Source organism: Gymnogyps californianus, chromosome 6 (genome assembly GCF_018139145.2).
Source record: "Gymnogyps californianus isolate 813 chromosome 6, ASM1813914v2, whole genome shotgun sequence".
Lineage (NCBI taxonomy): Eukaryota > Metazoa > Chordata > Aves > Accipitriformes > Cathartidae > Gymnogyps > Gymnogyps californianus.
Window position 1 is genome coordinate 21,874,384 of NC_059476.1, and position 24,570 is coordinate 21,898,953.

At 43.9% G+C, this 24,570-nt stretch overlaps 1 protein-coding gene across 2 annotated transcripts in view; it reads left to right on the plus strand.

The window, feature by feature from the left end:
- The first annotated feature begins 10,812 nt into the window (after window positions 1-10,812).
- The window catches only part of MARCHF8 (membrane associated ring-CH-type finger 8), a 101,396-nt gene continuing 87,638 nt past the window's right edge, over window positions 10,813-24,570 (plus strand). Inside the window, exon 1 of one of the 2 annotated variants that reach the window (XM_050898944.1) lies at window positions 10,813-10,888. The gene's annotated coding sequence lies outside the window, so the exon portion shown is untranslated. The remainder of the gene's footprint in view (window positions 10,889-24,570) is intronic. The other variant, XM_050898946.1, reaches the window with a different exon arrangement.

A 24,570-nucleotide genomic window follows, 5' to 3' on the forward strand; every position in this document is an offset into this window, starting at 1 on the left:
ATGCTTCTTTTATGCTTGAGGACCTGTGAGGCATAACTAGGCTGGTCTCTTGTTGAATGACCTCCAGGATTCTTGTGTCAAATTGATAAGCGCCACAGAGGTGTCAGAAATGTTTTTGGATCTTGAATGAAATATTTCCTTTCTCTGAAATCTCTAGAACTCCATGGTGATAAAAATCTGTCTGCTTGCAATTGCCATTTCTATTCAGTTTGCAGTCCCCTGGGGTGTAATTGTACTGGTGCCTTCTGCTAATAATCTTCAGTTGTAGACAAGGCTAGAATTGTTAATGCTTCATATTGCAAAAATGAAGCCTTTCTAGCTTTTTTACATATCATGAATTAGACACTTTGGTTTCTTTTCAAGTACTTCCAGCTTTCATAATGGGGCACCATCTTCTGCGTGTAAATTGTGGGTTTGGAGTTGCTTGTGCCACTAAGGAGTTGCTTCCACCTGCAGTTTTTGTGTTGGGTCATGTTTTTCCAATTTTTATGTAAATCAGGTTCATCTTGAAATGCATTTGACACTTTCTCTGGTATCTATGTTAGCACTGAGCCACAGTTGCCTACGTGAGGACATTCATGTAACTCAGAAAGCCACATGAAGCTATGGGACAGCTGTGTGAGCCTGTGCTGCTTCTGATTACTGTAGTTCTTACCCTGATTTTAGTTTGGGGTAGTTTTGCAATGTTTGTAATGGTTGGAGTGTTGAGTGGAAAACAATGAAAAAAGGTGATTTCCTTCCTGTAGTTATTGTCCTGTTTAAAGATTATTGTCTAAAAAAGCAGATCTGCTCAATAGAAAGATGAACTTAGGCTGTTTCTTGTGAAGCTAGTGTGTTTAGAGCCATTGGGATATTGTGGACAGTAACTCTTGGTTTTTATTATGTAGAACTGTAATTATTCACTTTCTCAGCAGAGGTTTGCCAAAACAGTCTCCTGTTCTCTTTAGGTGGTTTCAGTTCCTTGTTTATATTTGATGTTTCTAAGGTTCCTTACGTGTACCATTGAATGTTACAAGCATATCTGTGCGCAGGTGAAGGGATGTTCCTTTTCACAATATTAGTTTTTATCCTCCTTTTCCCTACACACACTGAGCAAATACATAAATCAAAGGTTTTCCAAGCAAAATGTTTTAACTAATCAGAAATGCTTTTCTACCCCTTTTGCCAGAAAAGAGCAATTGCTTGAAAAGATAAGGAGGGTTGCGTTTCAACCATGACATGTTACAGAAAGGCCACGAGATGTCAGTGGAGACCCCAGTCTGAGAGCAGATTTGGGATAAACCAGTCAAACATACAAAACGGGGACAGAACTATGTATTTCTAATGATGCTTAGGCTATTGCTAGTTTTGTTCTATTTTATATTCCTAGCCTGTCTTTATTTCCTAATCAGTGAAATGTGGATTCCTTTATTTATCAGGTAGCCGCCTTGAGCAAAGTATTTCAGCAAGCTGGTCTTTGTCCTCCCCCATTGCTTTGTTTACAGTAGGGTGGATGCTTCCCTTATTTTCCCTCGTGAGGGAAATCCCCCACTCCTTTTTTATAAGAATTTACAGCCATAGGTTAAAGAAGGGGTTCTCAACTTTAGCTCTTTGGACCTCCTGAGATCCTGTAGGATTTTTCCTGATGAATCCTTCCATCTGATAAGAGTTTCACTAAGTTGTGTGGTTAATGTTGTTGTGGAACAAGTTATACTTCAAAGGCTTTCCGGTCTTTCAAGAATGATGTGCCAGATTTTCTGTATATTTCTCTCTCAAAAGATGAAGCCACGTCATCCAACCTCATGTGGATTGACTCCTTGAGCCAGGTTCTTTCCTGCAGCTAATTCCATGAATGAAAAACCCAATTGTAATCAGTTTCTCTTGGGACCACTAGCTGCATCTTACTAGAAAAACTCAAAGGCAGTTGTTTCAAAGCCATCAAATGCGTCAAAAGGAATGCGCTATTTAAAAAAAGTGCAGAATCCAACGTGTGTCTTGCCTTACCAATATGTGAATCTCTGTCTGTAGCTTAGGTTCTGCTGATTCCAGCCATTCCTTCTCCCTACCACACACACATTCAGTGGCTGGGAGACTTTGCATTTTCAGCTCTTTTGTGTGTCAGTCTTGACCTCCTTCATCTTTTTTATCAGTGAGTCCATGAATAAGCTGGTATGTTCGGGTTTCTTGTCAATGCAACCATGTAATTTTTTGCTCTATGTTCTTTTGTGGCCATTGTGTGCATATTTCTTGGAAAGTATTTTAGCTCAGGTTATCGTTTTGCCTTTCCCATTAACAGTTCTTTAGAAAAAAGAAAAAGGAAAAAAAATCCTTGCATAAGTAGCAATTTAACAGCATATCTACAGAAGTTTGCATAAAAGAGGAAGACAGCTATTTCCCAGCTTACTGTAAGTCCTCAGTGCAGTTTATTGGTACTCTGGCTAATTTGAAGCAATTTCTGCTGGCAATGTTCAGTGTAAGAGAGAGGTTTTGTTTGTTCTGCAGTATCTTACTGGAGTGAGGCTTGCCTAGTAATCAGATCTTTTTCAGAAATTACTATAAGCATCAGCCTGCAAAAGAACTGCATCTAGAAGTGTGGTCCACTAGTTTGTGCGTAACTTTTCTCTTACATAGGGACTTTGTGGCAGAGAACTTGTCGAGGTGTTCGCTTTCTGTGTGAAGCTGCAGAGAAGAGACACCAGGGGGCAGCGGAGGCATTTAAGAATGGCAAAAGTTTTGGTTTTGTCCAATAATGAGATTTACAAAGAAAACCGTAGATAAGGAAAACTGTGATTATTTCTTTATGACCCTTATGTAGCCCACTCTGAACAGATCTGAGGAGGTCAGCAATAAGGTACGTTCCTTCCCTTTTCCTAATTCCAAAGTTTTTCAAAAAACTTTGAAAAGAATGGAAGTGTGCTGCAAAAACATATGATTGTATGCTGGTTTTTACGATGTAAATTATTAGGTGTTCTTAATGTATTGCAGGATAGAGAGCCCTCCTCTATTCCTCCCCATTAACCGTGCAAGTACGAATTTCAGAGGTGTCTGCTAGCTAAGTTATGCTGGGTGCTGTATATGCAGTAAAAATATTACCTGTCTCCATAATTTCATACTGTAGAATGACAAATACTGCTTTCTTTTTCTTACGTATACAGGGTGAGGATATGAAAGAATAAATGCAGTGGTGTGTGAGGGGTGTACACCAGTAACTGCTCAAACAAACTGACCCCTCCTTACTGCTTGTCCTTTCTGGCCTTGCAATTCAAGAAGCTTTACAGGTCTTCAGCCACAGAAATGTATTCCTAAACCACACGTTAAGGCTGTTTTCAATCCTTTTTAATCCAATCTTCAGTAGGGCTGATTACTGTATATCATATATATAGTGTGTGTATATATAGCTACATAAGGATTATGTATTCTAATCGCATCTGGATGGTGAATTATTGCTGAAATTAGGTGTTCTGCCCAGCACCAGAAATTTGAAACAATACCTAATCACGAAAATAGTATGATTTACATGGTATGTGATTAAGAGGGTTAATGAGTTGGAAATAAAAACACTAAAGTTTTCTAAAAGGAAAAATCAGGGGTTTCGAAACACCCTTTCTTCTTCCTCTGTTTTTTTTTTTTAACAAATGAATATGATTTTTTTTTTTTAATGTGAACAATTATGGTTTTTTTCTCTCCCTTCTGTCCATAAACTTAATGCACAGACAGTCTTTTTATTTCACTTGAACTGATGTTGTTTGAACAGCAGACTTGGATTTATTCTGCATGAATCTAATTTGTATTTAATGACAAGTGCTGGAACTGTTGCCCCTAATGGGCCATATTTGGGATATGGTAGTGGTTTGCTAAAAACCTGCACTGGCTGGTGCAAAGTTACAACACAGAGATGTATAATGAAATATCTTTGTTTTTAAACATGGTCTTGAGACTGAGAGTTGAGTGACAGGATTTCTTCTTAGCATTGTCTGTCTTGCCAGTGATCATAGGTAGTTTGCTTTAGGGGAAACATAGGACTCATCAAAATAAATTGGGTTAGGTTGAGATCCATCCAGTCTAGCATCTGTCTCTCAGAATAAGAGGTAACAGACACTTCAGAGGAAGGTGCAAGAATTCTTCTGTAACCGAGTGTGCAGGAGCCTGTTTCCAACACTCGATCTTACCTCCTATGCTAATGACTGGTCTGAATTGTGAAGAACTTGCTGTCTCGGTGTATAGTACAATATTAATTTGGAGGCCTGTAAAGGTCTAAAACTATTTTTTAATCTTGATAGATTCGCAGTCTCACTTACTTCTATTTATGTGTAATGTGAAAAGCGTTTTCTTTCACTGTAGTTTTGAATTTCCTACCATTTTTTAATTGAAATTCATTTGGTCTAGTGTTATGAGAAAGGGAGAACAGTGTCTCCTGAATATTCAGTATGTTCTGTGTTTGCATCACCTCTTACTCATCTTTTTTATGGTAGCGATTCACTGTCTTTGCTATTCCAGAGCCTTAATTATACTTGCTGTCCTCTGAATCTCCTCTAATTTTGCAGTATACTTTCAGAGATCCTTCTGTCTTCTTCAGTTCCCTGGTTCCCATTTTCCTGTCTTGTATATTTAGCTGTAAGCTGCTCAAGGTACTGTTAAAATGGAAGCCTCTAAAATTGTGATTAAAATAATATCTGGTAAAATATGCTCAGGGTTCTTCCAAGGGAGGTCCTATAGAAATGCTTAGTATTATTAATCTGTCTGTATTCTGGACAGGACATAAATAGCATTACTTTAGAGTATGAGGAGAAAATGTAGGAAAGCTCTGTAAGGGGAACATCCAGCTGAGTTCAGCACAATAGCTGTGCTTATGAGGAAGGTGATGTCTGGGTTTTGTTACACAGAAACAGGCTGCCTATTTTTATGCCTTCACCACGTCTGCATGTTGGATGCATGCAATCTATTTATTGCAGTGGGGAGAGCCAAAGCTGAAATATCAACTGCTAAGAGGTAGGCTCAGAAAATGTCTTTCCTCCCCTGCATATTTGGGTTTGGAGGGGGGTAAGTTAATATAACTGTCTATGCACCCCTCAATGGTCTGAGTAACAAACCTGGAAGTGCGGCACACCGGTCAGGTCCTTTTTCCAAGTTCTGATCAGTAGAGGAGGAAACTTTTTTGTTTTTTTTTTTTTTTTCTTTTTGCAGGGTAGGGGAAGAGAATGGTGAGCTGTAGTGCCAGCTGCAGTACCACCTGACCTCTGGAGATGCATCACTTGTCACTGAGCTTCACTTTTTTCTAGTAGTGCATATCCTGCCTTGAATAAGCATTAAATTTACTGGGGTACAAAGAAGGGACTAAGGTACAGACTTCTTTCTTTTATCGGGATACTAAATGACTAGCAGTGCTGTAAGCCTTAGTCAAGTGTGGCACCTTAATGTTGTTGATTAGATTTCCCTAGAGCCAGTTCACCCGTACCTAGATGACTAGTTTTATCTAGAGAAATTACCTTAAAAGGTCAGTTTGTTGCATTTGCCAACCTTTTCCTTAGTTTTGAGGCTCAGTAATGAGAAAACCCCTATTAACACTTCTACAGAGGATAGCATTTATGAGGCCTGGGTTAGGCTTTGTGACTGCAAAAGCTTATCTGCTCTGAGACAGATTCAAAGCTGCATCCAATCTTGTCAGTCTTCAAAGGCACCCTCACATGACTGTGAAGAGCTGAAGTCTGCTGGCGTGTGTAGTCATTTGCCTGTTTGTCACGCGCCATGCCAAATTAAACTTGCTGCATGTAGGGCTGGCTACAGTCATTGTCTGCTGAATCCACAACGTACAAGGGTCTTACATCACTGTACTGGGAGAAAGATTACAATTTGGTTTGCAGGCAGGAATGCTTTTTTCTCCTGTTGCTTTCCAAGTGAGACTTTAATGGCTGATGCCACTCTGTCTCAGAGATGGGATTCAAATGATCTCATCCTAGTGATTTTCCAAGGCCAGGTTTTAGTAAAATGTATTTACCTCGGTGCTAATTCATATCCTGCATCTGAGACTGAAGAAAGTTCGATAAATTTCAGGCACTTTGGAAATACACTTGTTAAGATGTCTGCAAATCACCTACTTGGAGCTCTGGCGGTGTTTTTATTAAAGGTGATACAAGCTTTGAAATCTGGTGCTTTTCTCGTAAAAGCTGCTTCCTTAAACAGACTTTGAACAGTGCATTCTGCTGGGTCACTGCTTGCAAGTCACTGAAAATGGGGCTCAGATAAATTATCTGAGAAAGAAAAATGGTTTATTTTACAGTGACTGCAGCTCTTTGGATATGTTGCATGTATATATTTGATGAGCAGCCTCACTTCTGGACTTCTCTCTTAACTCACAAAGGGTCAGTGCTTTGACACTGTATGGTGCTTGTTCAGTGTTGTAACATATTTCAGGTGCCTGCCATGCAATTCTCATGCATCATCTAATTTCTTTCATTCAGTTCTAAGCTGTTGCCATTTACTGTAGCAGAATACAGTTTTCAGACAGTGCGCATCTTTCAGTCATCATGTCTGAACGTTCCTGGTTATAACATTGATGTTCTGGGCTGGCAAAGAGGGAGTGGTAGTTGCTCCTTTCCTATTCTTGAGGGAATCAGGAAAACACTTAACTTTCTGTATTCTTGAAACAATCTCAGCAAATAATTTTACTCCTAAAATTGGCAAGAAAGATGCATCTAGTTTTCTTGATGTTCTAAGGGAGACAATGGCAAAAAGTGCTGTCACCTATCCTCTAGAGCAGACCTAAAAACAATGCTGTGTGAAGCACATTGATAACAGGTTTTAAGGAATTCCAGATCTTACAGAGGTAAGTTGTTTTCTTTCCTTTTCCTTTCAGAACCTAAAATCGTCTTTGCATGAATGAAAAAGTCAGGAAGGACGTAAACTTTATTTGTATTTCCTTCCATCTTTCTACTTGAGTTCACATCAGTTCCTTTCACCTTCCCTTAATGCTCCTCTTTCTCCTTCTCTTACCAGAACCTATTTTATTCACCTAGCACAGGCAGAAAACAGCAAAGCAACAGTGCAGAAGGAGTGAACCCTGGGCTCACCTTCAGTAAAACTAGGGGTCATCAGAGAACTTTTGGAGAAATTCCCCCCATCTTTGCCAGTAGTGTGCATAGAAGAGAGTGGACAGATGGGGGAACACACAGCTCAGGATGTGCACGTGGAGGAAATAAAGGAGCTGAGCTGACTTGGAGAAAAACTAGCAAAGAAAAAGGCTTGGGAGCACATCCTGTCTTGTCTGCATGCCTGTCATGTTTGCATGTGTAAGCACATATGCATATGTCTGGATTTAAAGCTTCCTACTCATCAGGCTTACATTCTTTTCTTTTAGTAGTTGTTATCCAGTCTAATAGGTGTGTTTCTCTACATTTTAAATTAGTAGCCACAGATTCATATACATGCATGTGAAATGAATGAGCATGTATGTATTTGAGTGCATGAAGGCGCTTACACCTGCCTATTCTCTGCAAGGGGTCTTTTGGGGATGTGGATTTTTGGGATTTACAGCCTCTCATCAGCCCCTCACATAAGGGTGATCCCTTGCAAGACTTCTGGAGATGCTTCCAGCCATGAGTCCATAATGGCTGTTCTGATTAGTGATACGATATTGCATGGTTTTGTACAAAAAGCTGCAAGGAAGTGTTGCGGTTCCTTAAGGTGATAACATAGGAGACTAGTGTAGCTGATTAAATGTATGGTAGCAGTAGTTTTAATCTATATTGGAAACAGATTTTCCCTAGAAAATCTAAATAACTTTGGAGACCCAAACCACAGTGGAATTCTAAAGTAATCCCCTAAGGTATTGTGGAGTTGCTATGGAAACATGCAGCTGCTCAGACTGATATTGTAGAATAAAAATATCATTTATAATTATTGGGGAAAAAATGAATTATGCTTTGCCACATAACTACTGTATGTATTGTCATAAGTAAAGACAAAAAAAGAGGGCACAGTTGTACAATAGTTTTTATTATTCAGGGTTTCTGCCCCACATCACTTTTCAGGTCTTCCTGCTAAAAGGAGAAAAGTATTTCTGAGAAGCATAGTCTTAATAACCGTACGCTAGATCTGTGCTGCTTCTAGAGAGAACTGGAATCTCCTGGGCACAGAGGTACTTCTCCTGTTGTGACTCCAAACAAATTGAATTTATTGTTGATGGCAAGTATTTACAAAGGCCACGTGTACGCTCACAGTCCAGATCCTGTGTGCAGGGCATCGGGGCAGCTCTTTCTGCAGACCCATCAGTATCTCCGGCTAAGCATGACATGCATTTCTAGGTGCGTATTCCCCAGCTACTGTTTTCCCTTAGCTTTGAGCCGGAGGTATCCAATTTGCAAAGTGGAGATGTTCTGTTCCCATAATTTTTTTAAAATCTTGTATCTCCTACTCAGATTGTGAACAGCAATGCTAGCTAGAAGAATTTAAGATTTCCATTTGACTAATGGCCTTTAGCTTAAGTTTATTCTTTCTTCCCTATTTTTTAAGTTAGCTGCAAATTTGGGGGGGGGGGGGGACATTTGCAAAGGCTTAGGTTTGCATTTTCTACTGAGGGCTGTGAGGCATGCAGGGAGGATGTTCCACAGTAGTGCTTGCTCTTCAGCATTGAGGCTTTAGTCCTAGCTCTGCAGTCCTGTGTTCAGGAGGTTGTTGCTGAGACTTTTAACTCAAGAACAGCAACGTGTTAAAATACTAGACAAGTTTTCTGGGGAAACATAGAGACTGTGGAATAATAATTGCAAAACACAGGGAAGGCTTAGATCTGCAAAGGAATTTAGGCACTTTGCTCCCCTTGAGAATTAAGGGCGTTGTACTGGTGGCTTATTGTGGCTTCTTTCATTTCAGGCCTAATCATTAGTTATTCTAGCTTGCCTGAAAATCTGCCCTCTGTGCAACTCTCTTTCTGTATAATTTCTACGTCTATTCCAGTTGTGTATACAGGCCCCTTTCCTAGTCTGGCACACAGTACTGGGTGGTGACCTATGCTGTTCCCACAGTGGGGTACAATCCTAGCCTGAAAAATAATTTTAAAACCCCACAGCAAAATGGACTGAGGGTATGAAGGAAGAAAACAGCCTCCTCTGAGATATCCTGGTGGCCTCAAGGTAAGCCGGCAGTACAGCTTAGGATGGAAACTGATTCTCTTTACAAGCCAGCATTACGATATGCTGCCTATCAAGAGGACGTGATTATTACCACATATGCATGTTACCATACCCTATCTTACAAGGGGATGCAATCTAAGTATCTGCTTTTTAACTTCAGTCTACATAGGACTAATTAGGAGTTGTAGACACACCCTCCTCTCCCCAGGAAGACACACTGTGTACTCTGTGGGTGGTGCTTCTCCCACCTTCACTACATGGGTGTGCTGGGTCCTACCTCTGAAATGTAATGACAGAATTTCATCCCAGCTTCTCTGTGCTCTGAAAACCTATTGTAACATGTCATTTTTCTGTAGGGGGTGGTTGTACTCTGCATCAAAAGGGGTTACCTTACTCATTTTATGCTTTTCTTGCTGTTCTCTGAGGGTAAATGTAATCTCCCTGGAGTCCTGTAAATTATTGATGTGAAAAAGTGCAGACTCAGGAGATGAAAAACTTTGACTAGGTTTACTGAATGAACTTGCATGTCAAGTCAGGAGCTTTTCTTGTTTTCTGTCTGGTTTTTTTTTTTTCTTCTTAATAGTATCTGCTTTCTTGTCTGTGCTGCACTGACAGAAACAGTTCAGTGAGGCTGCCTGTCTTCCTGTTCTTTTTCAGTTATTCCCAAGTGGGATAGATACCATGTGTGGACAGATGAGATCTCTCCCTTGGCATTTTCTCATAAAACTCTCACTTTGCTTTTTTCCCCTGTATAATTCACCTCGATAGTATAGTTCACTTATTCCAGCATATCTCAGGAGATTCCTGAGGAGATTCCTCTTTGGGAAGAAATTACTAAAGTATGCTACTTGCAAAATGGAAGTGTAAAATAGCAACAGAGAGTATGGCACCCAGATACAGCTATGGGGCAAACTTCATTAGCATCCTTTTAGTACTCGAACCTTTTTGTTTACATAATCTGCTGTTGCTGAAAGCAATACATGCAGGTGAATAACACAAAACACCTTAAGAAGGTGGCTATAAGCCGTCCTCAGGCTTAGAGCATGCATAAATTTTTAAAAAGTTAAATGGCACCTTATGAAGTTAGTTTAGCTATTTTCTTCTACTAAAGAGCAAGCCGTTTGCCCCTCGGGCATGACATTAGCATCGCTATTTGTGGCAGGAGGAGGTAAGGGTGAGAGCGAAGCTCAGGACAGCTAGAGACCACTCGCTTCGCTGCCGACTTTCACCTTGCGGTTCCCGGTAAGTCACCGCCCCTGCCTGGCCCCCGGCCTCCCCACTCGCGCAGGTGCCAGAAGCACTCCCGGCCCCGCGGCGGCCGCTGCGAACACGCGCGGCGTGTTTCTGCTGGAAGGTGCCGGGAGGACGAGGGGTGGGGGATGATGCATCTCCGCGCCCGCGTGTCCTGAGCGCGGCAAGCCCGCCCGTGGAGGAAAGTTTAACCGGGAGGCGATCGGGCCGGGCCCTGCCCCGCCGGAGCACCCTCCCCGCCCGAGGGACCCTGTCCCCGGCGCGGTGCGGCCGCCTCGCTTCCCCGTCCTCCTCCGGGCCATGGCGGCGGGGGCGGGCCGGGGCGGGGCGGCGCGCTGACAGGCAGCCCGGCCGGCCGGGGAGCCGCGGTAAACAGGAGCCGGGCGAGAGAGCCAGGGGTGCCCCGGCCCCGCGGGAGCGTCCCAGCCCCCGGCCAGTCGGCGCCACGGCCCGCCGCCTCCCGGCCCCGGGCATGGGCAGCCGCCGCAGCCGGAGGAGGAGCCGCCGGCCCGGGCCCTGTGCGGGGCATCAAGGTAGGCTCGGCCGCCGCCCTGGCCGTGGGGCGCCGCCGCCGCTTTCTCCGCGGGGGCCGAGCCGGGTCCGCTGCCTCTCCGGCACGGGGAGGCCGGGGCCGGGGAGGCCGGGGCCGGTGCCGCCGCCGCGGGGAGCGAGGCCGGGCCGCGGGGGTGGCCCAGGGCGGGCTGCCCGCGGTGCCGCTCGGCCGGCGCAGGGGCCGCCTGCCCCGGGGGGCGCTGCCCTGCAGCCGCCGCTCCTCTCGCCCCTCCGGGTCCGGCGGCGGGGCCGCCCGCCCGCCCGCAGTTGAGGTGCCTGCTGGAAGCCGGTCAGTGCCGGCGGCGAGCAACAGGTAGCTGTGCGGGGGCGGCGCGGCCCGGCCCGCGGCTGCCACCCGTGGGACCGGCCGCCGTGGCGTGTGGCGGGTCGGCCGGGGCGGGAGGGAGCGCGGCGCGGCCGCGGGGGTCGCCTCCGCCGGCCCGTGGGGCGGGGGCTGCGGCGGAGCCTCCCGTCGTTGGCCGGGCCGGAGGCTCCGCTCGGAGAGTTCAGGGCTGTTCCTCTATGGGAGGTGAGGAAACGGCACCTAAGTCACTGGTGAGAGGCTTTCCCATCTCCGTCGTCTTTGTCTGCTCAGCCTTAGCTCGTCTGTGTGCGCGTTGGCGCTGGGAGTGTTAGTATTGCTTGGGAGAAACGTAGAGCGGATCAGCTGGGTGGGAGAGGCACTGTGCACTAGGTCTCCGATTTGGAGGAGGACCCGAATTTACATTCAGTTAGCGATGTGGAACGAAGATACACCAGAGATAAAACTGTACGCAAGATGTGCTGGTCACAACGTGTTCGTAACGAATCGGGAAGTTTCACGGCAGACCGAGAAATAGTCAGAATTCCTTCATGCTTCCTGGAGCTAGCTGGCAGATAGAGTAATGCTCAAGTTGTTCTGAACTGTAACACTTTAACTTTTCCTCTTTTTAGGACGCTGGAAGTGCCAGCAAAGCTAGAATTATAACATGCCAATGCAAAATCAGTTTGTTTCAAACTGCAGTGCAAGAGGGCACACAGCTCAGGCCCTGCAGTTGACAAAGGACTTGTATACTTCCGAGCATAGCAAATTTGTGAAATAACCCAGCAGCATAAACATAGAAGGGACAATTTAGGTAGAGCTTGAGTGGAGGTGGAAGGAGATCTTGGAAGGAAGATGGGGGTGGAAGAGGAGAGCTGGTCTGACAATAATGCTTCAGCTGAAGCAGCAGCACTCTTTATGAACTTTTGCTGCTGAAATTAGTTCTGGAGTAGTGTCAGATCAGGCTGAGGTTGATCCAGTAACAGCCGTAGTCAAAAACTTTCAGAGGAAAGACGTTTTCTTTGAAAAATGCTTATTTACCAAACCTAAGATGTTTTCTTTGAAACCTATCAATGCTGCTGAATTTCCACTGATGCAGAGTTCTGCTAAGTCTGCCTCTGGGCCAGGATTGCTGGAAACATCGAGGGTCCTAGCTCAAGGGTGTGCCCCAGCACCCAGGATAATACCTGCTGAGGGGTGTTGGCAGCTTCTCAGCTGTGGCCCAAACTGTTTGGTGCCAGACTCCCCCGAGCAACCCTGTAGCTGCTCGGAGAAAGCGAGACAGACATTCCCCAGGATTTGATTCTGCTACGGTTGCTGAAACTGGTAGGACTCCTGAAGTCTGAACAACTGCCCCTTTGCTGGGGACTCCGTGTGACTTTGTGAACTTAAAAAATTCACAGTTCACTGAATATGTGTTGTTATGGTGTTGGGTTTTTTGTTGTTGTTTTGCCTTTATAACTTGGCTTTCAGCTAGCCCTAGTTAGCAGTTTTGCTTATAGAGGTAGACTAGTTGAAAAGAAGCAATTTTCTGTTTTGGGGTGTCACACTGGAAGAAAGGCTGCAACCCTTTTCATGCCTCAGTGTGTGGATATGTGGCCAGAATTGGTGGAGGTGTCCAGATGAGGCAGTTATGATTCCAGTGCTAGAAAATCCACCTGTTCCCTGGCTGCTTTTGCCCAGTCTTAAGTGTTATGAGGATAGATTAATTCAGCATGCTGGTGAACTTTCCGTGTCTTCAGGATGAGATTTTTTTTTTTTAAACCTGTTATTTTAGGTCTAACCTTTTGGACAAGCAACTTTCCCATGTTCAAGGGTGAAAGGACTCAGTCTTCCCAGCTGCTGAGTCTGTCACCTGTACTTTGGGCAATGGACTGAAATCTCTTCTCTGCTGGCCTGGTTTCCTTATTGCTCTTCCAAACACTGGTATTAGTGGGGGAGGCAGATCACTGCAGGAGTGTGGCAGCTCCCAGTAGTAATGCTGCTCAAGGAAGGAGCGGTAGGTGGTTCTTACGAGTCCTGAATTGATTCTGCTGCCTAAGAAAAAGGGGTCTCCAGCTATGGGTCTTTCCTGCCATACACCTCAGAAGCAGTCAGCCCTAATGTGACTGAGTGATAGCCAGCTTCAGAAAAGGTGAAGAATAGAGTGAGCATGGCCATTTGCCAGGAAAAATGAAGACAGGAATGAAGTGTCCTCTTCTTTTTCTTTTTTTTTTTTATTTTTTTTATTTTTTGTTTTGTTTTGCTCTGGTCCTGCCCTTCCTCCCTCCCCCAGAAATATAAGGAACTCTTAATCCTGTAGAAGTGTCTAACTAGTATTCTGTAAGAGGGTGTAGCTGGGTTGCTAAAAATTAACAGGCTTTGAAGGAAGGAGCTTGCAGGAACCCTGGACATCATTGTGCTTGGACTGTGTGTGCGTGTGGCAGACAAATAGTGAATAGCAAAGCTGTAAAAGGCTATAAAGAATGGAAAACTTCAAGTCTGGAAAAACTTCACTTCTAGAGCATGAGGTATAGGGGGAAATCTTCCTGGGGAACAAGCTATCCAGTTACTGTCTGCTCCGGTTCTTTCTCTGGAGCATCTAGTGCTAGCTGCTGCAGGAACTGAGTGAACCATGTAAACCGCACGTCTAATTCACTGTATTAATTTCCATAGTGAGACAGAACTCGTACAGGATTTACTGTGACGTCTGTTTTGCTGACTCGTGCATTGACTGCAGAGATCTGGTGGCAGCTTGCTTTGGCATGAAACTTCCTAGGTGGGCTTTGTTTGTTGTGAAGTTTCACAGCTCCGGGTCCTTGAAACCCTCGTCACTAAGTCAGGGCCACTTTTACTAGTTCTGTTGTCTGGCTTTTACTGAAAACACCACTTGTCCAAAGAACTCATCATTTCCAAAACAGATTCTTTTTCACTGCTTCCCACAATATTTTTGTGGGTCTTTTATCAAGGTATCTAACCACATTCATGTGAAGCATTAAAAAACCAAATAACAGATTACATCATGTTTATTGATTCTGGGGTAGGTAAATGGGCAAGAGCCCTTGGAAGCATAGTCTTTTTGCAATTAAAGATATGCTTTAAAAGCTGTGTTATTCTTAAATGTAACCCATCACCAGACAGCCAGACAGTTCACAAACAGCAAGAGATATCTCAACCATCAGCAGTTTCTAGTGCTTGCAGTTTCTTTCCCCAGGGACCAGGGGGAAGGCTGGCCTTTATTATGTGCCCAGCTGGTTATTGGGTTTGGTGCCTCTCTGGAGTTCCCCTTTGATACCTGCAGGCAAGTAGGGGAGCTTGGTAGCACATCTGGAATTTAACCAGAGACCTGGCAGAATGTCGTGGTTGATTGAACTGGTCTGAAAACAGTATTGGAAATTTTGATGCCAGGTATATGTCTAATAGGTGGAAAATACTAAAAGATTCTAGAAATTGTGGCTGAGATTTTCCAGTTTGATGCAATCAAGTCAACTAGTAGATGAGCACTTTATCCCTGGAGACTCATTTAAGGATCCCAGTTGTAAACCTTGCAGACTATGTGGCCAGAATCAATATAGAATATAAATATTGTATATTTTGGGGTAGGTAAATCCTATGTATCAGGTATGCCTTGATATCTGCCCCTTAAAGTTTCTCTGTGTCCTTCAAAAGGTATCAGGAGGACAGAATACATGTCACCAGTCCAGTCTGCAGGTGAGGCTGGTTACGAGCAACTGCGCCAGAGTTTCTCCTTGGGAAAACGGGCATTGGATTTAGGAAAGTCATTTAACAGGTGACTGAGAACCACTAAGGGTGAGTTTGCCCCCCAGTTTGGCCGCAGCTTCAGTAAGATCATGTGTTCACACACCATCAAGGATAAGAGGTTCATTACAAGGAATAAAAATATTCCCAGCTGTTCTTCCCTTAGCAGGTAGCTTGACTTCCGTCATGTCCTGGACACAGGACGAGAAACATTTCTCTTTGAATCAAAGGGTCAGTTGGATAAGACAGAAGGGAAGGAAAGAAAAATAGAAGGATCTAGGGTGACAAACCAAAAAAGAAGAAAAAAAAGAAAAGGAAAAAAAAAATGTATGCAAGGTTACACACAAAGTTGCTAATTTTTAAAAAAGCATACAAATCCTTGGTGCCTCCCTTCCTCTCAAATGTACTTTATTTTTAAAAAGCCTTTCGGTTCCTCTTTATTGTGTGTACTGAGCCTGCAAGGAAGAGTATCTGTAGAAAAAAAAACACCGCTTCTTAATAAACAGATAGGCTTCCCCTGGGTCTGATCTGCTGATTCTAATGACCAGAATAATTTGTCACTCAGACTTACTGCTAATAACTCTGTGCCATTGGTGCAGCTTGAGGAGGGGGGACGTGCTTCTGTTCTTGTCACCAGAGTTGGGTTTTAAGTTCTGCTTTCTTGTTACACAAGAATTTGCGTGGGCACAGCAGTGAGGGTCCGTGTATTGCCGTGACTCCTAGCGCCGAAGGTTACTGACTTCTAGATATGGCTTTTGGGTGAATTTTACCTGTAGAGGATCATTTGAGTAGTATTAACTGAACAGGAAGCAACAAGCTCGCTGTGTGCAACCTGCCCTATAGCACCAATTAAATATTGAGGAAGTATTCAGTCAAATCTTGCTACCGTAAGTGCTTCTCTTGGCAGCGGGGCTGACCTGGCCTTTACCTTCCTGGGAGAAGGAAGGTGATGTCACGGGGATTATTAGTGGGAGCTCCTCCTCTCCCAATTACTGCAGGGCTTACAAAAGAGATGCCTTTGTGTAATTTCATTCATAATGACCTCTTAAGGCATCTCTTGGTGGAAGAGCCTCCTTTGAAACCAAAGGGGGCTGTAGCAAGACAAAGAGCCTTCTCTGCCTGTTTATATTTGCTTTCACTGTCGCTGGCGCCTCATGTCATCCAGGACAGAGGATTAATCTCTCTGATCCCTCTATTTCTGGTTGTAAAAGCGCAGTGTGCTATTGAGGGTGATTCACTACTAGGCCAATCCTTGTTATAATCTCTTGTAACTATGAACACATCAGTCAGAAGAGGAAGGCTAATGGAAAAATGTGGCATATTTCTGTGTGTGTATATTTTTTTAATTTTTTTTCTGTATGTATATCTATATTTATGGGAAGATTGTTGGATTGAAGTACAGGGAGTGATGCAATACAGGGCTCTGCCGTGCTTTCATAACATGGGCCACATTATAGCAAGAAATTCTTGCAAATGCCTCCTCTTGCCCTATCTCAGTGTGTTTTTGTCCCCTTCTTGCCTGTTTCCCATGGCCTCCTTCAGCAAACCAGTCTTATGGGACTTGCACTTAACAGCATGATGAACTCTGCTACAATAGATAGAAAGTGAAAGTTGGCAGTGGCTTTTCCGTTCTTAATAAGCCTGGTGAAGTCTGACATGCCAGAGCAATGTGAAGAGCACTAGGTAATAGTTTAGCATAGGTGATGACAGAGAGGAAAATACACATGGGAGCAGTAGGCTTCGGTTTTTCCTTCCTTTCTGGTAAATGAAGTGAGTTCTGCATCCAAAATCTTGTCCGTTTAAATGTGATTATTGTCATCATAGCTTTCAGCGTACTTTTCATCTAGAGCTCGCCTGCCAAATCTGAACTGGAAGTGCCAGGACTAGAAAGGACAGTTGTTGTCTGTTTTTTCTCTAGCACAATCTGTGACCAATCATTTACATTGAAGCTGCTTCTATAAAATGTGTGTGTGTGTGTGTGTATACGTGCATGCATATAATATATAAAAAAAAAGTAGACTGAAGACTTGCAGAGAAGCTGCTGCTCTTTGACATTGCAAATGATCTCTAGATGAGAAGGTTTTCTTATACCAAACAGCATAAATGCATACTGAACTAAATGCTGTCTTGTTGCAAAGGGGGGGGGGATCTGCTTAGCTTTAAAAAGAAGAGGAAGTTCACTTGCAGCTAAAGGTTTGTTGTGAGACAGGAAATCTGAGTCTTGTTCCTGCTTCTGGCCTCTATTTTCTGGTTTGAGCTACTTTACCTATGCATACCTTAGTTTCCTGCAACTCAATTGTCATCTGTATCATGGTTTTTTGTAAAGTTCTTGGATTTTTTTAAAAAATATTTTTTTAGCCTGCTTTCCAAGGGGAAGTGGGCTTATGCAGTCACACTGCAAGTAACTTCTGAACCTGTTGGCTAAATATCAAATATTTCCTGGAACTTTAGACGTCGCAGGAAGAAGGGAATGTGAATTGCAATGTCATGACCGAGAGCTGCAGCCTCACCCTGTGCCGAAGCCTGCCGAGATAGCACGTTTTTAGACACAAGATAGTACGTGTGCGTGAGTGGCCCTTATGAAGCCTGCAACCACAGGATACCAAACTGTAGGATATCAGACTGTGCTAATCCTTCTGCCCATGGGATGGCCTTCTTCCGTTGCAAGGCCTTCTGAGAGCCTAGGGGAAAAGGGTAAGTATTGTTAGTAAATTAGAGCTGGCACAGTGCAGCAGACTCTTCACAAAATTAATGTGGCACGGTGCAGCAGACTCTTCACAAAATTAATGTTTGATAACATAAGGGGGTGGAGGGAGGAGAGATTCCCTTGTAAAATTACAGGAGTCTTGTCAGGCTGGCTTGATCTTGAGAGTTAACAAAAAAAAGTAGCATGTTTGATTAAAAGATGGAAGGGGATTTTAACTTTGCTATTGGCATAACAAAGCAGAAGCCAATAAAAATTAGATCAAATTTCAGCCTTCTAAAGGCATCAGTGTTCTTAAGCAGTGTGTTAACACTGTAACCTTGAAATATCTTTTTGCTTTTGGGCATGAAAACGCTATATACTGCCTTTTAGCAGTTCCTTTGCATGAGACGTGTATTTTGTTTCTGTGATTCTCGTGACAGCAATGTTCAGCTATTTTGTACCCTTCATCCTAGGGTCAGACCTGACAGGGGAGGATAACTTCTGACTGAGACTGCTAGAGTTAAGTCTTTCAAATGTTGCAGAAATATTCACCAAGTTGCTTTCATCACAAAATTGCAAGGCTTGAAAGTTCTCCATGTTGTTCTGTACAAGCTGCGACATGCTTTGGCAGGTGTGTGAAACAGAGTTGTGCTCTGGTACACCTGTGGAGCTCTGCAGCTTCCAAGGCCTTTTAGAGATGAGATTCTTTATATGTGCCTTCCTGGGAGCGTAGGAAAACTGCAGTGTGATGTTTTCCAGGCAAATCACTGAGAAGGTGGGGTTCGCAACTCTGCTGTATTTTCCAAATGGCAGGAGGTTCAAAATTATTCCTCTTTGGCCTTTCCTGATCCATCTGATTACTTTCTTAAATTAAAAGTGTGGCTTTGTTTCTAGCGAGGCAATGTGCAAGAGATAGATTAGAACTGCAGCTTCAAAGCTGTGTGTTCAAAGCAGCAGGAGATGGCCCTGCCAGAGCCCTGTGCCTCGCCCCAGAGTTGCCTAAGTGCTCCTTGCTTTTTACCCCTGCTCAGTAAGGCTGCATCTGAGATGCACATAGTGAAGTGTGGAAGCATCTCCTCTACATACCTACATGCCAAATGCAGCGGGGTAAGTCTGATGTATACTTTGTTGTCTTATGGTGGTTTTCTTCTTCCCAGGATCAGAGTCTCCCATGGTCAGCATTTGGTGCTTTGGGGACCCTGAGGCACTTGTATCTGCACCAGGCCTAGGCTTTTATTCACTAGTGGTGTTGACATCAACTTCTCCAACCACAAGGCAAGGATCCAAGCTCAGTTGCTGTTGGACACGTTTGATTCAAGATAAGATTTCTCACTCGCTCTCCTTCGTTAGTGATACCCTGGCAAGAAGTTAGCATAGCATTGTGTGGTCCAGCTGCCTGAGAGCAAGGAAGCCGAGTCAGGATCAGTTCCTTCTATAGAAAGGGAATTAGATACATCATGCATTTTATTCTTGGCTGTGATCTTCCATTGTGTCTTAGACATTTGTTACGGTTGTTTGCTTTCTCTGTGTACTTGAGCTTTACTTGTCAGCTGCGACACGTGTTCAGTCTGTCTTATCCATCTTTGAATGCCTACTGGGAAGTTTTTCAGTCGACGTGTTCTCACTGTGCAGTACTACAGGTGCTTTGCACAGACTTGGTAGGGCTGTGATGCCCTGCAGGCATCCTGCTGGTTAGGCTGCTGGTTGGCTGCTTGTCAGCTGCCTTTTCAAGTCCTCCATAGCTGCTGTATTTAGGCTCTCTGGTTTGTAAGACCTGCATGGGTTTGGCTTGGCCTGTCTTTACTGGCTGTGCCTGGTGCAGGGGTTGTGGGAGGAAGCTGCAGGGATGGTTCTGCTCCAGGGTGGATGCTCTGCTCAGGGAGGGTATGTTTGCCAGTTGCATCTTGGTGCTTTGGTATTATCTCCCTTTCGACATGACTCCGCAAAGCATATACTCATCCCTTGTCACACAGTTTGTATTGCTGCTTCTGTGAATAAGGGAGGAGAAACTCAGACAGCTGATGATCCAGTCTCTGACTGGCCTCCTTTGAGCTGTATCCTCTGCGGCTCATGGACAGGTCTTCATGGTTGATGTAATCTAACTAATGCATATGAGAGACATCTGAGCCAGGAACAGGGAATTTAATAAGATGACTAAACTGTTGGGTTTCAAGTCTGCAAGTAATTCTTGTCAGCAGGGGATGGGAGTGGAAAGCAGCTTGACTGTACATAGCGCATCCCACTGAGGCCAATAACATGGACATACTGCAGCACAGACCTGCTTTTCTGAGAAGCTGTTTATCCTCAGTCTCCAGCAACCCCTGTGAATCAAGGAGAGTTGGCAAGTTTCTGAGCCGAGCCTTTCTTCCGTGGGCCTTTTCTTCTTCCTTTATTGGAATGTGCCAAAAAAAAGAAGAAAATCACTGGCCGGCTAAGTCATGCTTTAACCTGGTGAGCAATAAAACAGTGCAGTACGCTGTTGCTGTGCCTTCTACGACCCCTTCTATAAAAGATGCCACTCCAACATGACAGCTGTCAGAGGGATGGGTTACTCGAGCTTGTAAGTGTCTTCACCACTGGTGTGTGAAGGCGACTGTGCCTTTCCAGACCTCTTCATCTCCCCTTGCCATTCTTTCTAGGCTTTGAGCGAGAAACCTGAAGATCTTAAGAAGTCTCTTCTTGGCTGTATGATAGCTGCTTCCTCTTTCCTCTCTTCCCTCCAAAGATGACTGATAGGTTACGGCTTTTGAAGAGATACTAAATGTTGCATTGGAAGTTGGTGTGTAAAATGTAGTCTTAGAAAAAGCAGTGACTAATTTACAACTGACTGCTCTGGCTCAATCAGACAATTGCTAAAAATAATCCACCTTCTAATTCCACAGTTGATCTCTAATTAGAGAAGTATTCTAATTCATAACCTGCAGATAGGACAAGATCAGAGACTGAAGTGATATCTCTCTTTTGCCAGTCAGGAGAGTCTGGGCAGAATCAGTGTTTGAGAAGGGAATTTCAGGGGGAGACCATGTGCTGTAAGGGTGATGGTACTGACTTTGCACTGGATTCATGCTGAGTCTTTGCCACAGCTGAATGCCGTAGGGTGCTGTTTTGCCAGCAGTGTCTTTTTTTCAGGCAGAGAAGATGCCCTCTTTGGTGGGCATCTTCTTCCTAGAGAATTTTTTTTTTTTTTTAATAAAACACACCCACCCCAAAAAAACCAATCCACGAGCACACAAATGAACATTTGCATGTGTGCTATGTTGTTGTTTTCTGCTTGAAGCTGTTAGGTAGCATTGGTTGAGCATTGTAAGACAGCTGCCTGGCTTTGCTGCAGAAGCAGCACGACAAGGAAGAGGGAGCGTTTTCAGCCGAGACACTAACATTTCCTAAGATTGGGGTCAGAATACTTTTTAGCCTCTTTTCAGTTTTGTTTCTAAGTTAGGTGGTTACTGTCATCTGTAATGGGGCAGTGCGAGATCAGCTGGCCTTGCTGAGCTGTGAAACTTCTGTTAACTCTGCAGGAAATGTAGATGATGTGAGATTGTACCAAATTACTTCTTCGACAGAGGGTGGTAATGGGAGCTGTTGCCATTGCCAGGTAATACTGTCCACTGAATAGCGCGTGTCCCTGTAAAACAAGAAGTGTAGCTTCCTCCAGGACCAAGGCTTTATGCCTCATTCAGAGGGAGCACGGCTAATGGAGGAGGACTGTGTCAGGCACGAGGTCACTTGTGGCACAGAGGGGACCGTGCCTGTTCCTAAGTGCTGCTTCCTCTAGCACCCAGAGACTGAAGGGAATGATTGGGTCCTCCAGGGAGAAAGCAGCAGTGTTTTGGTCACTTGTGGATTCCTGTCACTTCAAAAATAGCAGAATTCATATCCTTCATCTTTAAATGCTTTATGACCATCTTGATGCTGCTGTACAGCCCATGTGTGGGAGCCTGTGCCAAAGATGGGACTGTCTCTGGAGTGGAAGATGCCAACTGTTTTAAGTGAGCAGAAAACTGAGGAGATTTTGTCTTGATTTTCTAACATCTGTTGCATTTGGAATAGGGAGTTAGTTTTCTTTTTTCAGTTAAAAAAGTAAATCTTGCATTTGCCATTTTTTAAATGGTTAATAAAGAAATATGTCCTTATCTCTCCATTAGCCTAATTCAGCAGACATTCAAATTATTTGTCTGTAGTAATTTTTTTATCTACTCTTTGGAAGAAAAAATGTCCCTGAATACTGCTGTAATTGTAACTACTTAGAGAAGGAAACCACATGGTCAGCAGGTATGGGTCCTGGAAAATATGAAGGAGGGTAGGGTAGGGTCAAGTGGGTTTATCTCCCTGCAACTCTGAATGCAGGTGATGCAAAATTCTGATGTGGCCTCAACAGGTTCAATGCTCTGCTCTTTCCAGCAGTACATTTTCCTCCAGGAGATTTTAGCTTAAATAAATAAATGAAGTTTTTCTTCTTGCCTTCAACAGATACCTGATAGAAACTGCTGTTGCTTCCAGGTTTTGTCTTCATTAAAGTTTCAGATTTTACAATAGTGCTCATGTGCACCAGAATTGCATGGGCCACTTCTGAATGTGATTGGGTTGAAAAATGTGACATGTCAGTTTGTTTCAGTGATGTGGCCATGATCCTGAATTTTATTTTAAGTCTTTCCCTGTTTGGACAACTTCCCATATCAACTTCTTTTACTTGCCCTGTGGATATGCAACAGCATCCCAGAATCCGTTCCACGGTATTGCCCCAGCTATCACCAGGTTCCTTCTAAACCGTCTTTTGTCTGACAGTATGTTGCTCTGTAATGGCCTGGGCTTCTCCTCAGACTTACTAGACACTTGAATATTGCTTGAAGCATCTGCTGGAGTAAAAACTAGAAGTCATTTAAGCATAGGGCAAAAGAGCACTGCAAGTCAGCCTCTTCTCCAGCAATAAGAAACAGACCTGTGCAATTCTCGGGGTTTCTCATGAATAGGCACAATTTCTCTGTACCTGGATACTTCACTCTGTCTTAGCAGCCTTCTGCAGCTGGCTGTGGTTGACTGGCAATGAGCAGCTAGTGGATGACAGATGGACTTCAGAAATGCTGCTATAGTTCTGGTGATAGAAAGCTGTGACGGATTTGATTTAATAGGATTGTATTGATAAACAGATCTTGCAAGTGCATAGGAATGGATTGGTGGAGTTTAGTGCTGTTTCTCTAAACTTCTCATAAAATCTCTAAACTTCTAAATATTTGAGGAAACAAAGGGACTAATACCGGATGGGACAGAAAGGGTCAATGCTTGATTACTGAACTAAGAGTGAGGACAATGGGTGAGGATGCAACTGCTGGACACTGGTTTCTTGTCTGTGTAAGAAGGCAGCAATTTAAAGGAATCCACAGTTGTGTATTCATCTCCTGATCGCATCCAGTGGCTATTTTAGGTACGGTGGGGATGAATGGCCCTTTATAGGCCATGGTAAGGAATGCCTTGTCTGTGGGGTTCAGTAATGCCAGTCTCTTCTTTTCGGGTGCACAGAGCACTGTTGTGGGGGGAGGACAGGCAGAACCGACATACGCGTGCCAGCACGCTCGCGTGAAATAACACCCTAATGAAGGGAAACTGTTTGTGCTGATGCTTCTCTGCTGCCGGTGGGTGTTGGTGTCAGTGCTGGCGTGGGGAGCCGGGATGAGGGAAGCCAGGCAGTTTGTCTGCCCTCTGAAATTGGCTGCCTGGCCTTTAAACTACACCAGGGACACTTGCGATAAGAAGAGCACATGCAGCCTTTTTAACCGTGCAACATATCCCATGATAAGGTTGCAGCTGGAAGAGGACGTCTTGTTCTGGCACTGGAGGGGAATTAATTCTGTTCACAGACCTGGACTCTGTCTATAGGCTTTATACAGCTTTACTTTTTAATGATAATGCTGTGACACAGAGGTTCTTAAACTCTTCATAGCATAATTTTCATGTTGAAATTGATGAGAAATACCATGTTTGTCTGGCTAGCAACTGTCTTAAATCAAGATCTGGCAATTTTTGGTGAGGATGCAGGTGTGAAACTGAAGGTGTGACTCAGATGTGTACTGCTCTTATTGTTTGTCTTACTGTAGCACTTCAGTCTGTGCTCTTGGTTGTACCAGGTACCGTACATTGCCATGGTAAGGAACAGTACCACCCCCGCAGAAGCTATCTGTGCAGCTGAACCAGCCTGGAGGGGGGAAGTGGAAGTACTGTTATCCTTCCATTGCACAGAAGTGACAAAACTGAAGAACTTAAATGATTTGCCTTCCTGAACCACAGCCAGCAAGCACACCTCTGTATTGGTGATATTTGAAATAAAGTTAAAGTTGGCCATTTATGTCTGTGGGTCTGTGGACCCCCCAGCTGGTTATTCTGCCTGGAGCACAAGCTCTCGTGCAGCTCGCAGTACTAGTCCTTCCCATGTTGCCTTCTGGAGAGGGGGTTCTTGTTGGACATTGGCAAATGTATAGAGAAGGTATCAGCTTGGAAAAAGATGGAAACAAAACCCCATAAAGTAGACACTATGCCTGAATACACGTCGCAATAAAAAGCTCTCACCAAAATCTGTTATACTTCAATGACTCGTAGTGTTCCCCTGTGCTTAAAATGTATTTAAAATTTAAAACTTTTAACTTTGAGGGATAGCAAATGACTTCTGGTAGCTAGTTTTGCATCAGAAGTTCAGGTTGTTTTAAAATGTGGGAAATTATGGTTGAAAACATAACTTACTGATGTCATGCAAGTTTGTGGAAGAACCTAGTATAGAATGCTTGGTACATTGCCCTTTTTGCTCTACGCTTGAACTTTTGAGGACACTGGGTTTGGGCTCTCCAATTGCATCATGCGAGTCCTAAAGAATGCGGCTTATAGCTATTTCCTCAGAAGGACTTTAAAGGTTTGTCATAATGATCCAGGAATCTAGATTTTATTAAGAC